Genomic DNA, 18677 nt, shown 5'->3' on the forward strand with positions numbered 1-18677 from the left:
GTTTAATAGAACCAGGATAAAGGTGCAATTGTGGAATGTAAAGATACTTGGACTCCAAACAAATTTAAATTGCAGTACGTAATCTAATCTAATTGCAGCGGCACACACTTAAAAGCTTTAGTGATTCGTATAAGAAACAGCTACTCTCATCTATAACAACAGACCCTAATTATACCGTCGACAATTCATATGACAAATTTTACACTGCAATCATAGTCAACGATAACTAAGTATCTTCTAATTCTTTTAAATCTGAGGCATATATAATTGATGTATCGAAAGGATATTCCCTTTTTTACCACCTTACCATTCTGATTGATTTTGCACATGACTGACATGTTTTAACTGGAGAAGGGGTTCGCACAGTGGTAGTTTTATAAACCACTTTTAATTTATTGACCTATTATACCTAGTGGTAGTTTTATAGACCACATTTAATTTATTAACTTATTATACTTAGTATTTATTTTTGGTGACTGTATCACCCAGTTTTAACATTTGATAATTGTACAGTTTATTGACGACACATTGACTGAATGTTATTTTATATTCTAATTTATATTCTAGATATTTTATTTATTTTTCAACAGACGACAACTTCCTGTTTTTTCTTCTATATTAGTTACTCATATCTCTTGTACAGACTGTTTTACAAGGACATTGACAGATGATACTCACATTAGGCATTCATTATTGCATCTAAATTATTTCACTTGCATTAGGTTTAGAAATTTATTCTCTGGTTAACAGACTCAAATGTTTAATTAATTTGTAGTATGACAGTAAGGTATCGTATATAAGAAGTTATTTAATTTTGCTTGGGCTATTATATTGACTATTGAGGTTTAATGATGATATGGAATTTGAATATTATATAAATTTACACTATGTGGTTGGGGCATTTTGCATAGTAAATATGGTTACTACTCCTATATATCATATTATTTGATTGGCATTCGATTTCTGGTTATTTTCCTAGGAATATGATTATTATATCTCAATTTGGCTTTAGGTAGGGTGCCCCGCTAATAGAACTGGATTCTTCCAGGAAGCATCCCGTGCACAGAGCTTGGTCTACATATATATTAAATTATTAACCATTCATTCTGTATGTGCACGAAAATTTATTTCAATCAAAAACTTACTATTACTATCATGATTGTACTATAGACAGAAAATCTCTCAAATCGATTTTGGGCGCTTTTAACCATTTGTTGTAATGTTTTTAAATACTAAATATCTAAATTTATATTTACGAATTAATTAATATTTAACAATTTATTCGGTAGTTCTATCTGATATTGATATTGATATTGATTATATTGATATTGTTGTTATTGAACGAAGCTAACTCTAGACATACCTTACTCGGGAATATTATGACTGGGATAAAGTGGTGGGTTTTGGAAAATTCCGCCATATTTTTCCCGGTCAAAAATTTTACCAGTCATAATAAAACCCGCCGAGTCAGATTATGGGGTTCCAAGGGGGTGGTGATCATCATATTTTACCTGAAGTCTCATATGTGCTAGAGAAGACGTTTGAAGCAGTGGATGGAGGGCTGTAACTTTATTGGCTGTTGCTACCATAATTTCGTTATAAAAATCACAATTTGGTTGTAGAAATCAGATTTCAGGATAGACCGTGATTCTCATTTCTCTTGGCCTTGCCCATGAATCAGTGAATCGTAGAGAAGAAAACAATTTATATGTTATAGAAGAAATCAGTGGAACGAGAGACATCAGCTGAGTCGCTCAAGATTGATCGCTTCTCGTGTGCAGTGTGTAGACTAAAAAAGAGGGAGTTTTTCCCGTTAAGGGGGGGGGCCAATGGATATTTTTTTGTGAAACTTGATTTCGAGATAGTAGTTGACCAACAAACTAAGACCAGTGACTCTAGAGCAACTCTTGTTGCTCTAGATACATACTTTTTAAAGGATTTTACCCACGTATCCTCTAATATCACCTAATTTGTCCAATTTTACGTTTCTACTTTAAGAGGGGGAGGGGCACCAACTGGTGGCGCTTTTGCAGCGGGGGTGCCAACATGCAACATTATGCTACTGAATAGATCTAGAATCTTCTAAGAGTACCATAGTACTACAATTTAGATGTATATAATGCCTTTTGTTTAATAGAACCAGGATAAAGGTGCAATTGTGGAATGTAAAGATACTTGGACTCCAAACAAATTTAAATTGCAGTACGTAATCTAATCTAATTGCAGCGGCACACACTTAAAAGCTTTAGTGATTCGTATAAGAAACAGCTACTCTCATCTATAACAACAGACCCTAATTATACCGTCGACAATTCATATGACAAATTTTACACTGCAATCATAGTCAACGATAACTAAGTATCTTCTAATTCTTTTAAATCTGAGGCATATATAATTGATGTATCGAAAGGATATTCCCTTTTTTACCACCTTACCATTCTGATTGATTTTGCACATGACTGACATGTTTTAACTGGAGAAGGGGTTCGCACAGTGGTAGTTTTATAAACCACTTTTAATTTATTGACCTATTATACCTAGTGGTAGTTTTATAGACCACATTTAATTTATTAACTTATTATACTTAGTATTTATTTTTGGTGACTGTATCACCCAGTTTTAACATTTGATAATTGTACAGTTTATTGACGACACATTGACTGAATGTTATTTTATATTCTAATTTATATTCTAGATATTTTATTTATTTTTCAACAGACGACAACTTCCTGTTTTTTCTTCTATATTAGTTACTCATATCTCTTGTACAGACTGTTTTACAAGGACATTGACAGATGATACTCACATTAGGCATTCATTATTGCATCTAAATTATTTCACTTGCATTAGGTTTAGAAATTTATTCTCTGGTTAACAGACTCAAATGTTTAATTAATTTGTAGTATGACAGTAAGGTATCGTATATAAGAAGTTATTTAATTTTGCTTGGGCTATTATATTGACTATTGAGGTTTAATGATGATATGGAATTTGAATATTATATAAATTTACACTATGTGGTTGGGGCATTTTGCATAGTAAATATGGTTACTACTCCTATATATCATATTATTTGATTGGCATTCGATTTCTGGTTATTTTCCTAGGAATATGATTATTATATCTCAATTTGGCTTTAGGTAGGGTGCCCCGCTAATAGAACTGGATTCTTCCAGGAAGCATCCCGTGCACAGAGCTTGGTCTACATATATATTAAATTATTAACCATTCATTCTGTATGTGCACGAAAATTTATTTCAATCAAAAACTTACTATTACTATCATGATTGTACTATAGACAGAAAATCTCTCAAATCGATTTTGGGCGCTTTTAACCATTTGTTGTAATGTTTTTAAATACTAAATATCTAAATTTATATTTACGAATTAATTAATATTTAACAATTTATTCGGTAGTTCTATCTGATATTGATATTGATATTGATTATATTGATATTGTTGTTATTGAACGAAGCTAACTCTAGACATACCTTACTCGGGAATATTATGACTGGGATAAAGTGGTGGGTTTTGGAAAATTCCGCCATATTTTTCCCGGTCAAAAATTTTACCAGTCATAATAAAACCCGCCGAGTCAGATTATGGGGTTCCAAGGGGGTGGTGATCATCATATTTTACCTGAAGTCTCATATGTGCTAGAGAAGACGTTTGAAGCAGTGGATGGAGGGCTGTAACTTTATTGGCTGTTGCTACCATAATTTCGTTATAAAAATCACAATTTGGTTGTAGAAATCAGATTTCAGGATAGACCGTGATTCTCATTTCTCTTGGCCTTGCCCATGAATCAGTGAATCGTAGAGAAGAAAACAATTTATATGTTATAGAAGAAATCAGTGGAACGAGAGACATCAGCTGAGTCGCTCAAGATTGATCGCTTCTCGTGTGCAGTGTGTAGACTAAAAAAGAGGGAGTTTTTCCCGTTAAGGGGGGGGGCCAATGGATATTTTTTTGTGAAACTTGATTTCGAGATAGTAGTTGACCAACAAACTAAGACCAGTGACCGAACTTTTGAGGGGGTCCCGGACCCCAACCGCCAAACGGTGCGCGCAGGGCAGCCACGCCCATATTTGGTCCAAATTAGGCCCAATTTAGCCAAATACCCTGAACATGCCCAAAACCAAGGTTTATGGTGCTCTACTTGTAGCTAGTGGTCTCCTGAACTCGTATATGAAATTTCATCAAGATTGGACGAAAAATGACTGAGTTATGAGCCAAAAACCATATGCCCATATTTGGACATACGCACCAAATTTGGTAGATTTCGTCCCATAAATTGGTTAAATATCAATATTTTTGAATGAAACTTACTTTATATGAAAGGTAAGCCTAAACTACATATTATCTGTAAGTTATAGCTTTAAAAATCAAGAGGCTTGCATATAATGAACATATTGACACGGGTGCAGAGTTGAGTCTGTGTGTTTAAATGTGGATACTAAGGCGAAAAAACCACAAAAAATTAACTAAATTGCCCATATCTCGGTTCGCGATATTCGCGGAATTGATCTCATTAAAATTGTAACAACTCAATCAGTTTTCAAAATTTTTGCATGAAATTTTCGGAATCGACTCGAAATTGCATTTCCACCTTATTTTAAATACGGATTTTTGATTTAGGCCTCCAAAAAAATTTGGCGGCCAAATTCCAAAATTATCTCACAAAAATTCAGAATTTGGCCGCCAAATTTTTTTGGAGGCCTAAATCAAAAATCTGTATTTAAAATAAGGTGGAAATGCGATTTCGAGTCGATTCCGAAAATTTCATGCAAAAATTTTGAAAACTGATTGAGTTGTTACAATTTTAATGAGATCAATTCCGCAAATATCGCGAACCGAGATATGGGCAATTTAGTTCATTTTTGTGGTTTTTTCGCCTAAGTATCCACATTTAAACAGATATAAAGCTATAACTTACAGATAATATGTAGTTTAGGCTTACCTTTCATATAAAGTAAGTTTCATTCAAAAATATTGATATTTGACCAATTTATGGGACGAAATCTACCAAATTTGGTGCATATGCCCAAATATGGGCATATGGTTTTTGGCTCATAACTCAGTCATTTTTTGTCCAATCTTGATGAAATTTCATATACGAGTTCAGGAGACCACTAGCTAGAAGTAGAGCACCATAAACCTTGGTTTTGGGCATGTTCAGGGTATTTGGCTAAATTGGGCCTAATTTGGACCAAATATGGGCGTGGCTGCCATGCGCGCACCGTTTGGCGGTTGGGGTCCGGGACCCCCTCAAAAGTTCGGTCACTGGTCTTAGTTTGTTGGTCAATTGCTATCTCGAAATCAAGTTTCACAAAAAATACCCATTGCCCCCCCCCCCCCCCCCCCCCTTAAAGTAACTTGTGGCCACATCCCGCTAGAAGTGAGTAAACTGTGCCACTAATTCATGGTCCACGGTGGATTGATTACTGGAGCAGTTGAAGATGCAAAGCCAAGACGTTCCCAAATACCAAGCGGTGGGCAGGAAATCAAGCTCCGGCTGACCTTCAGAGCAGTAGCCCCACTAGCGGACAAAATGAAAGTCTTGTTTATTATTATTATTAAATCTAAAATAGCTAATAATTTAATAAATTATTAACAGGCCCCGGCCCCTTAACGTGGGCAATAATATACGCTTTATAAATTATATAAACAAATTGCAGTCTATTTTTCCAATGTTGTTAAGTGTCTCTTTAGATCTGTTTTGGTGTTTTGTGGGAGTTCCCACATTTGTTGGTTGAGAATGCTCAACATAACATACATGATGCTTGACTGCTTTATTGACCCGGACAGGCACCGGGGGCAGACATCCCAACACCAGTGCGTTGGGACATAGTGTTGGTCTGCTTCAGGACGTGTTAGATCCTAGAGAAGCCGCCATCCCCTCTACTGCTTTAGCTCAGCGGCAGCATGAGCCCTGGTTTCCTGCCACATTGGTACCTCTGAAAGTACAGAAAAGTGGTGGATTTCGGGGTCCAGGATCCTCCCTCTTTAATCTTTACGGTGGTGTTATTTCTCTGAGATGTTTGCAGAGTCTTTATTTTATGATCTTTCTAGTTTAGTTGGATAAATCCTGGAGAGCATCATTTTGTCCCCAAAGAAATTCGACTCTTCTAATGAATGCTTTTTGTGTGCTGCTTTTTGTTAACACTTCATCTAGATAGGAATGTGAGTCAGCCCCACCCAGCTCTTCTTTTAGCTGCAGGTAACTGGTGTCTTGCACCTCCAGACACAATAGGAGCTGGTGTACAGGAGAATCATCGAAGCTGTTGCAGAAACGACAGGCCTCACCACTGTCACCACCCATGATCTTTTGGATATTCGCAAAGAGTGGTGAGCTGCCGTGAATGTAGTCCATTATTCGGCTGTCCAGATTTTTACTCGTGTTGTGCCCGAATAAGAAGTTGTTTTTGTCTAGGAGCAGCCCACTGTTTTTGATCTTTGTGATCACACCAAGTATCTTGGTCTCCTTGTTGTTACTGACAGTTCTGCATTGCAGATTTGTTTCGATGCTGTCAATCCAGATCTTATTTTTGTAGCTCATTATGTCTGCCTGAGTGTAATAGGCCAGATCCTTGAAATGTTGCTGCGTTAGGTCTATCATTCTGGTTCCGTGTGACTTATTTTCTTTCCAAAGGAAGTACTTTTTCAGTGACATTGTTAAGACATGAAAGCTTGGTATTCTGCTTTCTTCAACTTGGTAGAGTGTAGCTGAGAGATTGTCACCTTGTGTGAGTACTTTGCACATGAATTTAACCGAAAGAGCTTCGAGTTGCACATCCAGTGGTGGGAGGTGGAGAGCAAGTTCGGTTAATTCCCTTTGTGGATTCAGGACTGATCCAGATATTTTTAGAATGATTTTATTCCAGAAGCTTTTAAATTGATTGAGACACTTGTGAAGCCAAATAGGTGCTGCGTAGAACAGTTTAGTGAGGACCATTGTTTTAAGGAGGAGAGTGAGGCTGTAAACGTTTAGACCGTAGTTGCGGTTAGTTGATTTTGTTATTAATCCCCACTTTCTTTTGCATTCTTTAAGTTTTTGAGACGCATGTTTCTTGAAATTGAGGTCTTCATCTACTATTACCCCAAGGACCTTTGTGCTTTGGACGTAGTTGATGCTTTTCCCATTAATACATAATTCTGCAGGTTTCTGTTCTTCAGTATAAGCTGCAGTTTTCAAGATTATGGCCTCCGTTTTATTCGTATCACAGTTCACTACTAGCTTGTTCTTGATGCACCACTTGCTGAGGTGGTCACAAACCATCTGCATTTTTTCATGGCATCCGGAGATGTTCTCGAAGGAAATCATAAGTGTACCGTCATCAGCAAATTTGTAGCAGCTTAGATATCTTTTTACTTCTTCCGGGGTGTTGTGTGTCATGTCTGCTATGTATAGGATGAAGAGGAGAGGTGATAGTACAGCCCCCTGAGGTAATCCAAATATTGTACATTTTCTTTTTTCTCCTTTATAGTTGTTCACTTTTAGACATATCGTCCGGTTGAACAGGAAATTTCTCAGCACGTTAAGAATATTTCCTTGAATACCGAGAGTTGATAGTTTGACACATAGTGATGGGAGATGAACACTATCAAATGCCTTTTCGAAGTCCAGGAAAAGCACTATACATGCCAGCTTCTGTCTTTTAACTTCCTCAAGGTTAGCCAGCATTCTGAAAAGATATCGCGTTGTTGATCTCCCTCCAATGAAACCTTCTTGATCTTCATCAAGAGTTCCTTCAATGTCCAGGAAGAGTCTCAATCTTTTATCTAGCACTCTTTCACAAATCTTTCCAAAGTAGGATGATATGGAAATCGGTCTATAAGCACCAGGTAACATGTAGCTGGATTTTCCTTCTTTCCTTAGGAATGTTACATCTGAAGTTTTCCACAGCCATTTTCCTGTGCTCATACACCAGTTAAATATAATCTGCAAGACGTGAAGACAATTTGTTTTCATATGTTTGAGGATGGTAGGGTGAATATTGTCTGCATCACATGATTTGTCATTTGTTTCTTGCCTTTCTATAGCTGCTTTTATCTCGTCCATAGAAATAGGGTTGTTCAGCGGATCATCTTCATTGTAACTACTTGCAGATTTGCTGCTATCATTCTGTAATTTACTGAACTCGTTATTTACATGCATGTCGTGCTCTCGGTCATTGGGTTGGTTTTGAAGGTGTTTTCCTGTGAAGAAAGTATTAAATAACAATTCCTCCTTATCTTTTTCAGATGTGACCAGCAAGTCACAGTCTTTGAGGTTGCAGATAAAATTGTCAGTTAAGAAAGTCAGAAAGTCTTGTTAAGACAACAATACGACTTCGAATTTGACGGTCAGCAGCAGGGGGATATTAACAATGATAATGAAGGGGACATTAGCGATAATGAGAATGAGAATACGCTTTAATGAAGATTTGACTTATTATTGCTTAGATTTATTTGTAGCGCGATGCGTTACTGTGCCGCGCCGAGCTGCGATGAATTGACATCGTCAATTAAAGATTTATTTTCCTTTCAATAGACGTGTCTTTTTTTCTATTTCTGAGTAATATCAATAACTGTAAATTGAAATAACTTCTTTAACAAGTAACAAAAAACAGAAATTTCGGTTGAAAATTTGTTGACCTCTGAAAAAAAAACTTGAAAGGTCGGCCACCGGTAAATTCATGACCGGGATAATTTGGCGGGTTTTGGGAAAGTCCGCCATATTTTTCCCGGTCATTAATTTTCCCAGTCATAAATTAACCCGCTATAATATTCCCGAGTAACAAAGGGACTTGGAGTATAAACGACCAAGTTTGCATAAATTTTTATCCAACCAAAAATTCAGGAGGCAAAGGTTGGTGCGTAAACTATATGGTCTGCACTCTCCGATCCTGTATCACCCTGGATTCTTTTCGACGTATCTTTGTAAAAGGTATATATACCTTTTATATGTACCATATGTACCTTCTAGTCAATCTTTTGCTACTCCAAGTCCGATCCCCTAGGATATCTGATCTAAAGTTCGTGCTAGTTATATATATGAAATATATTTTTTTCTGCTTTATATATATTAATTGATACTAATATAAATAAAATTTTTGTTTTCCCCCTAGGATGTAGGATATCTGATCTAAAGTTCGTGCTAGTTATATATATGAAATATATTTTTTTCTGCTTTATATATATTAATTGATACTAATATAAATAAAATTGTTGTTTTCTTGAAATTGTTGTTTTTTTGTAAGTAAAGTACAAAATTTTAAAAATAGGGTAGCCAAGACACCTCACAATAATCAATAATAATAATTCTATACAGTTACATAATTGAAATAATTATTGCCCCTTATTGTGGGCAGAGTACGTGTCTTTGTTGAAATGTCCTAGTATAAACTTATCTGAGTCACTGCATTGAAATGATTTAAGGAGACGAGATCGAGAGTTATTTTAAAACTTTAAGACGAAAGGGATAAATACTAGGACCTAATAAAATCAAAACAAAATGATTTGAAACACCTAGCTCACAGCAAAGTAGACCAGAATGGCTCTTGCTTGGGAAAGGTGCATTAACTACCCGCCGAAGCGGTGGGTTTGGGGTCGGGAGTCCCTCCTGGGATCATTTCGTCCGCAAAGTTGTACACAATACAAAAGCTACAATGAGTTATTTGGAGGACTTCGCCGCTTTGACGCGCCGCGCAAACAAGCATTCTTGCTTCGCCTTGTAGGTTTACAACTTACCTGAGGACCCCAGGCTATTATGTTCATTAACATAATAAAGATTTGGCGGAATGACATTAACATAATAAAGATTTGGCGGAATGACAGGCTGAGCGCGGCCCAGTAAGTTTACAACCTACCAGGACGCACGCCGAGTTGGACTCGTCGAGAACAGATATTTTACGAGTATCACCCGTTAAGCTTCGCCTCGAAGCAAGAACAAATAATGCTAGTTGCTTTGCTTTGCAGAGCAACGATCTGGAAGGGTTGACATCGTCAATCAATAAGTACTATACCACAGTACTATAAATGGCCGCCAACTCGGCGCGCGTCTTGGTACTGGTAGGCTATAATGAAATTAAAGACGATAGTTGTAGTGGCGTAACGTTGCCTGTTGGCGCGCCCTCCCTTTAAGCCCCCCTCGGCCTTAAAATTGAACAAATTAGGCGATTTTATACGATACGCCGGAAAAATCTTTTAAAAAGTGTGTTTCTAAGCCAAAGCAAAACGCGCAGTTAAGTTTTTTTGTAGCGCGATGCGCTACTGTGCCGCGCCGAGCTGCGCGATGAATTGACATCGTCAATTAAAGTTTTTCAAAATTGTCTCACGTTCAAACGACGATTTGGCGCCCCCCCTCATTTACGGTTCCAATTAGATTAAGACCTCTTCAGGGAAACACAGTATTACAGTATATTTATTTCTAGTTCCTGGCATCCAATAATTTAATTTTATTCCCCTTGATGGTTCCAATTAGATTAAGACCTCTTCAGGGAAACACAGTATTCCAGTATATTTATTTCTAGTTCCTGGCATCCAATAATTTAATTTTATTCCCCTTGATGGTTCCAATTAGATTAAGACCTCTTCAGGGAAACACAGTATTACAGTATATTTATTTCTAGTTCCTGGCATCCAATAATTTTATTTCATTCCCCTTGATGGTTCCAATTAGATTAAGACCTCTTCAGGGAAACACAGTATTACAGTATATTTATTTCTAGTTCCTGGCATCCAATAATTTTATTTCATTCCCCTTGAAAAATAAATAAATTCTGGCATCTTGGGACAAATTATCACCACACCAATGGCGAATTGAATGTCAAGCAATACAGTTTAAATTTGCATTAAAATACATGTATGTGCTAACATGAAAGTCTTACAGTCTTAATACAGACTAAGTTTGAACATGATTTTACCGAATTTCAGAAATTTCCTTACTGCTTACTGTCACAAAAAATGATGAAAAATACCCTTATTTTCTGTGACGTCCGAAATTTGACGGTTTTTGTTCAATTTCGCCATATTTTCGGACCGCCAAAATTTCGGTCGTCGCAAATTAGGCCGCCATAAATATGTCTTGTAAGGTATATGGGCATGAAGGAGACACCTCTAGACTTTCTGTCCTGTAGAGAGTGTGGGAGACATTCCCCTGTCATCCTCTTTGATGTGAAAGCAATAGATAAAGGCTCTGACGGCAAACCTGATGTCTACCCCATACAATTTGATGACTTGTGGAACATCACCAAGCAGAAACCCGGATCTAACGTCATATACGGGATGATTGACATGCTTAAATTAAACAAGAAGGGGACACTGAGACAACGGGCGGAGAGAATAATAGAACTCGACTGACTTACTGACTTGACTGACCTAAGGCCCCACAGCCAGAAACCATAGCAGATAATCTGCAAGGAAATTTTCGATTTCGGAGGAAATTTTTGGTGCCAAAGAGGAAATTTATAAAGTCTACGATCTGAATTTTTTACCATGAATTTTCTGGGGTAAAGAGGAGATTTTCTAAAAACAATCCAAAATTGTTGACAAATGAAAGAGGAAAAAACTAACAGTTCTTTGAATCGTTCTTGAAACTGTGTTTGAAAATGATCTCTATTGCCAAATTGCTTCTAGGCCTTCTGTGTGGGAAAAATCATCAAGAATTTTTGCCTGCGGCAAACATATCTTCAATTCCTGTCTGTGCGAAAGTTTAAGTTGTATGCACTCTATATTTCTCAGGACATGGTTGCGTCTACTCTGCAAGGCACATTACACATATAATAATAATTTGTGATAACTACGACAGATGGTGCAAGCTGGCCATGTTTTACTTGTGGGTTGTAGGAGAAAGCCGTTTTGTAATACACTATTTTGAAGGACTTCAGATATTTTGTTATTGTAGATTTTAATGTGGCCAAGCAAAAACGCAAAAAAAATGTTCTGGGGCCTAGCTTTGAATGCTTAAGACTGTCTTGCTTCACTCGCCGACATTGCAAAAAAGGAAAGTTTGCGAGCGAAGCGAGCGGGCCACAGAAAACAGAAAATGTGTATCTGCGAGGAAATTTTTAACTTTCTGGATGTGGGCTTAAGGCGGCTTCAGCGTCCGAGTATTGATGCGCTGTCTCTGGATAGAACTCTATCCGCCATAAGTCCGCTCATTTCTCCAGTGTCGTTGAGACCCGTGTCAGCTCGTGGGCTATCAACATAAGTCATGGCTGGTCTCCCCCTACTCCGTACCCCATGAGTTGGTTCCCAGAGTAGCAAGCGGTTTGCGACTAGTTCTGGGTGCCGGTGGATATGGCCTGCTAGTCGCATCCTGCGCTCTTGGATCTTCATGGTTGCTCTCGGTAGGTTGCCGTAGACTTCTTTGTTGGTTTTGCGCTGCTTCCAATCCACATTTAGTGCCATCCTTATCATTCTAGTGTTGCAGCCATCAATGCGTTTCTTCAATTGCTCTGTCAACGTCCACGTTTCAGAACCATAAAGAAGTATTGACTCCACAGTAGCAACAAACAATGCCAGTCTGGTGAAGATGGTTTCCAGAAGCTGACAGTCTACAATTGTATGGTTGTTGTTATTGAACAGTGAACACCCCTTCCGAGACATCTGTGTAATGTGTATCGATATGGAGTCTGACAGGTGAAACAGAACTTAACATGTATGTCAACAGTCGTCACTGCCTCCTTCTGTAACCAACTGCCCTGGTTACAGTGGGTGCAGATTTTCTTGGATGGAATACGTTTTGACAGGGATTTGACTGACATTCCGTCTTACACACGAGTGGATTACACTCAGTGGAATGCGTTTGTTTTCCATCGCATGTTTTAGCATAGGCTCTACAGTTGAATCACCCCTTGGTGGATATTGTAGGGGCAGCCCCGAGGCAGATAACTCAGTCTCAACCTGATTCATGGTAAGATCATGAACACAACACAGATCACTATTCGTTCACTAAAAAGTTTGTACAGATTGCTGGGAAGAGTGGTGGACTTCTCACAGTTATGTGTCCACATGAATATGTGTAGGGTTTAAGGTCCTCTACCTGCATGAAGGGGCATCGGATTACGTTCAGTTCCTTAGATCATGGCAGCATATTCCGTCAATATCTGTTGTGGACTTTGCTCCCCAAGTGGCCCGCTATGCCGAGAAGCAGTTCCCTGGTATGCTGCCACCATACGGAGGAAAGCTGGCAGACTCTTCAAAACCGGAGATCCCGCAATTCATCAAATCCGGCGGCCTCATAAGCTTCGATGAGCTGTGGCACCACAAAGTTTAAACTGTGAAATCCAACCCTAGAGACCATCCTGTAACCAAGTTAAGCCACAAGTTACCTGGGGACCTCAGGCTATTATATTTATGTCCATAATCATAGATAGAGATTCGGTGGAATGACAGTGCTGGCTGAGCGTCGCCCAGTAAGCCATAAGTACATCTTATTTGACAGATATCATGAGGTGACTTTTAAAAATCCATTAGATATATTTCATCTGTTGGATATTTGCGCACAGCTGCTACGGAATAGAATAAACACATCAATTTGTGAGCAAAATCACAAGGAATGAGCTTAATAGGTACAGATATTCATTATATAACATGTCGGGGATGAAATTCCTGCTGTTACATTCATATATCTTATGAGAAACAGGTCTACTATAGAAAAGAAAAAGAAGTTTGAGAAAAACCTGGGGTATGAGCTAGATGTGTTTGAGGAGACCGGTCAGTGGGTGGAATAGGGAGTGAAGCCTGTTACCATTTCTCCACTCTTTAGGAAAATAGAGCCAGCATCGAAGATTAATAATCGCCTGCCAGTTCCTGTAGCAACTAAATCATCTAGTGAGTGCGTGAGGATGGTGACCGGATTTTTTGAAGAGAAGAACATCCAACAGCAAGGAATGTGAAATATATCAGTGTCTTGCCGTGCCAACAGCAGTCTCAGCAGACGGATAACTTCTCATGTGGACCTCTATGCTTTCTCTCCTAGCTCCAACTACAACCGAAATACTGTAATATAAGCCCATCACCCTCTTCATCAGCCTCTGGAAAGCCACTTGAAGTACCTACAGGTGTATCTATACTAGTATACTCATTCCACTAGCATGTAACATGTGCACGTAATCATTATAATGAGCTTTCTTCACTTCTTCACTTATCACTCAACCCAGCTCTCTCTTCCAGTGCTCTGGATTTGGAGGACTTAATTAATGATACACTCAATTAATATACTTGTTAATTGATCTTTGATGTAATTTCTATTCGGTCTATTATTTTAATTTTGTTCGTGCATGGAGCGAGTCATATGTGTATTAAATTTCGTAATGAAGACTGCTTTCAATTCCTAATTGAATTTGTTTTAGTTCTTAGTACAATATTTTAAGAGATCTAGAGAAAAGGAAGTTTTGATATTATGGTTTCGTACACGCTGCTTTGCCTTTAAAGCTTTAATAACTTAACTTCCTGGGTTGATGTTATACAGGTGGGCTGTGTAGAATAATTTTAAATTTGCTTTTAAGTTGTAAAACTTTTACTTAGCAGTGTGAGAACAACTGCAAAAGAGCAAACTGATATAAGTGCCACAATAACTCTATCCTAAATTAACAGCCTTCCCAGCAATGCACGATAAATTAATATAAAAATAGTGTATAGTACAAATAGTACACACTACACCGTATTATGTACTATATTAATGCTAATGGTACACAGGCACATTCAATCATTTAGTAACCTGAAATGTTTAGCCAGTGAATTATTTTAATGTTATATTTTACACACTGTTCCGCATGATGAGTGGTATATTAAAGCTTCGTTACCGGGACTACTGTATTTCGTTTACTTGTTAATCCGACCGACTGGTTTAAACTTTTTAAAAAGTGTGTTATCTTCAAATTAATTCTGAGACCCACTCAATTAAATCAATACGATGCTGTATTCCGTGTTTACATTGTTCCTAATTACATTGTTAACTTCATCCATGATCGCTAATAAGCTTAATGACATTGTTTGTAATTTAGCACTTCTTTTTCACTTGTTTACAAAAGAGATATGACTCTGAATTTTTCAGCTCCAGTACCTTGGTCGAGTGAAATCGTTTCTGCTCAGATGTCCGCTGGAGTGCTTCGTCCGCTGGAGTACTTCGTGATGTAATTGTTCTAAGGATGAACAAAGGTAGTACAAAGTTTTAGATTGTAAATCTTTAGAATCATACTGTCTAGTGCCTAATCGTTCAAAATCTGGCGAGTAACTGAGATAATTAAAACCTGATTGAGATTTGAAAAGTCTCAATTATACCATTGTAGAGTCACGAATTGTATTTTTTAAATTTCAGCATAATGATGAGAGAGGGCTATCAATGTCTGGGATTTCTGCTGCTTTGTTACAGTCATCTGACTTTTTACTCGGTGACTTTCTGAGGAAAGAGTTCTGCTAAAAAAGATAAAGAAGATATGCACGCGAGACATGTTTACTCTGAGATTATGCTGATACCGGATGCGTCACAAGCACATACTATTCAAACTGCAAATCGGAGAACTTTTTTTCTAATCCTGAACTTGATTTAAAATCCTTACTTAAAATCAGTTCTCGTCCAATACTTTACAGAGATTGCATCTAAGAGAGTAACAGGACGCTCGCAATATCTTGTATATATATATATTTCGTTGCTGTACTCCTACACATTAAAAGTCGGTGTTGATAATATATACAAGATATTATATAATATATATTGTTAGTCAGCCACAACTGTCATTAAAACAACGCCTTGACATCAAATGTCGGTAAAATGTACCTTTACAGTCATCCTCAATAAATGTAATAGATTTGTAGTGTTGTAATTAGTTTAAAACTATATATATATATATACTTTCTTGTGTTTTAAGTCATATCTTAAGTTTGGCACATATAAATACTCCAATACTCTCACACATTATCCGCCATATAACGATGTAACTATCTGGAAAGTTTAAAGAAAGTCTATCAGTCAGACCTTGAGAAAATCAAAAATATATTCAAAGTTATTCACTAAAACACTCTATTTTCGAACAGATTTATCGTTCTGGTACCAAAATGCTTTACCATAATAAACGTACGGCGCGAGAACATTTTCTCGTCCAAAGTCTGACAGTTAACAACATGCGTAGGATTCCCTCAAGAGGTGAAAACGTAATCGCCACCCTCATTTACGTCTCTAAAATGCATGGTAGGATTGGCAGTTTATAATTATATACCTCATTGTTTATTTAAATAAGTATGAAGTAGATAACTTTTAACGAGCAAATTATAAGTAGGCAGTGCGCCATCGACAATAAGACGCGCGCGCTGACCATTGAATGGTTTTTTAGTTCTAATTTCGGCCAGCACATTATTTATTTTGGAAACAATCGAAAAGTTATAATTTAATACTTCCCATATAACAATTTTGTTGAAATTTGGTCAGCTTACGTAAACACTTATGTTCTACTAAACATAATTTAGTTTGAGCAATTTCGATGGTCAGAATTTGAGTTATCAACTAATTTATTGACCATTGTTAATGATCTGGCCCGGCGCGCGCTACTTCGTAGCTCTTACCTATTTTGTCATTTTTAGACCTCTTAATCAAAGCCGATCTCTCCCAACTAAATTGCGTTCGGTAGTTAAGTATGATTGGAAGGTTCTGACAAATTTTCAGCATGATTCATGTTCAGGAACCGAAGATATGACAGAATAATACGACAAAAATCCAAAAGCCGCGCACCATCAAATATGGCACCTAGGCGATACTCGCGGATCATTCCAAAAAGGTATAATAAATTTGGTACTGTGAAAATTCTCACACGTCACAGTCTCTAGAAAACGATGGTACAAAAATTTTGAAAATCCGAGCAAGTTTATTTTATCGTGCACCGCCTATTATAAGCAAATTTTAATTGCAAAACTCAATTAAGACACATGATAAGGACATTTGTTTGTGCTTAAAAGTGTGTAAAACAATTATTGTAGCTAAAAGTAAATACTAATAGCTTGAACTTTCCTAATATGTAATATAATGAAGTCTAATGAAAATATTTTGAAAATAATTAGAGAAAATAGTATGTTTTGGGCGAATTACACCTAAAAATGACTTACCTGAGGACCCCAGGCTATTATGTTCATTAACATAAAGATTTGGCGGAATGACAGGCTGAGCGCGGCCCAGTAAAAAATGACCAGAAAAAGAAGGAAAACTACTAAACTTTGTCTCGATATCAACTTGAAATTATCTAGATAAGTAGATATTAAGAAATTATGGGTTTTAAAGGGGCCTGACCCAAAAGTTTGTTTTTTTTACACTACGCGGCACAACAAAATCTATTAAGCTCCTGAATTATTTGAGGTCTAAGAGTGCGGATTCTGTGTAAGCACTTTGCACGATCTCATAGACCTCTCTCATGGTTTTAACGAGTGGGGTCAAAGATCCCGGGTCTTCCTCTCTCCCAACTTGAAGTAAAATATTCATTAACGGGTGATACTCGTAAAATATCTGTTCCATATATTGGACCGTCGACCATATACAGGACCGTCGACGAGTCCAACTCGGCGCGTGTCCTGGTAGGTTGTAAACCTACAAACCAAGCTCTAACATCGCTATGCACACATTTTCAAAAACTTGGTGATGAATATGAACTCCCTAAACCTTATCGGACGTTATTTGACCGGACATTGCGTGAACGGACATAATTTCGAACGGACATTAAAATGAACTCTTCGAAGGCATTCATGATCAGTATTTAACTTTAAGTTAACTACCTTATCGCATATTATTTGAACGGATATCAAAATGAGGGCCTCCAGCGTCCAATTAATGTCCGTTCAAATAAAGTCCGATACTTACAGAGCCTAAATAAAGTCCGATACTTACAGACCTAAGTAAAGTCCGATACTTACAGAGCCTAAATAAAGTTCGATACTTACAGAGCCTAAGTAAAGTCCGATACTTACAGAGCCTAAATAAAGTCCGATACTTACAGAGCCTAAATAAAGTCCGATACTTACAGAGCCTAAATAAAGTCCGATACTTACAGATCCAAAATAAAGTCCGACACTAACAGAGCCTAAGACGGCGAATATCTTGCTGATCTCCTCATAGGCGAGAATATACGTCTGAAGGTTCACGTGACTCTAGCCCACTGTAGTAATACTCGCTGTTACAGTGGCTACGTGATGTGAAGTACCCACTGTAATACTTTCTATAAACTTAACTCGAACCTGAGGTGGGAGATTAGAGCTGGATAGATTGTGATATCGTAGTAAGTAATAGAAACACAATTCGCTTTGCTTGAGTCCATTATCTTACGTAAGCTGAGTGGTCATTTAAAGATGCTTGCTGAAAAGAGCGAGGTAGTGTCGAACTATAAATTTTAAGGAAGAGGCTGACTTGAACAATTACATTACAATTAAAATGGAAACTATCTTACCAGATCTAGGTCTTCCATCTGACAAGCTGAACAGAGGAAACACAGAGGAAATGCACCCCACCAGATACAAGCTCAGCAGATCAGTACAGGCATTATTCTTCGCCTGGTAACCATGTCAGCGGGGCCCTTCGTTGCGCCACTGCTAATATGCCTGGAATGTTAGTAATAGTATGACTATGCAATATGTACCCTCCCCCCTCCTGTACTACTTTAGAATAACTCTGCACATGGTCGCTAAATAGTTCCTAATTACGCTACCCTCGC

General features: G+C 37.6%; 1 protein-coding gene across 1 annotated transcript in view; it reads right to left on the reverse strand.

The window, feature by feature from the left end:
* LOC134811851 (periodic tryptophan protein 2 homolog) overlaps nucleotides 1-15798 on the reverse strand; it is a 65347-nt gene extending 49549 nt beyond the window's left edge. The window contains exon 1 of the mRNA XM_063818947.1: nucleotides 15780-15798. The gene's annotated coding sequence lies outside the window, so the exon portion shown is untranslated. The remainder of the gene's footprint in view (nucleotides 1-15779) is intronic.
* Nucleotides 15799-18677: the final 2879 nt, after the last annotated feature.

Source organism: Bolinopsis microptera, chromosome 2 (assembly GCF_026151205.1).
Source record: "Bolinopsis microptera isolate Bmic1 chromosome 2, MBARI_Bmic_1.0, whole genome shotgun sequence".
NCBI classification, from domain to species: domain Eukaryota; kingdom Metazoa; phylum Ctenophora; class Tentaculata; order Lobata; family Bolinopsidae; genus Bolinopsis; species Bolinopsis microptera.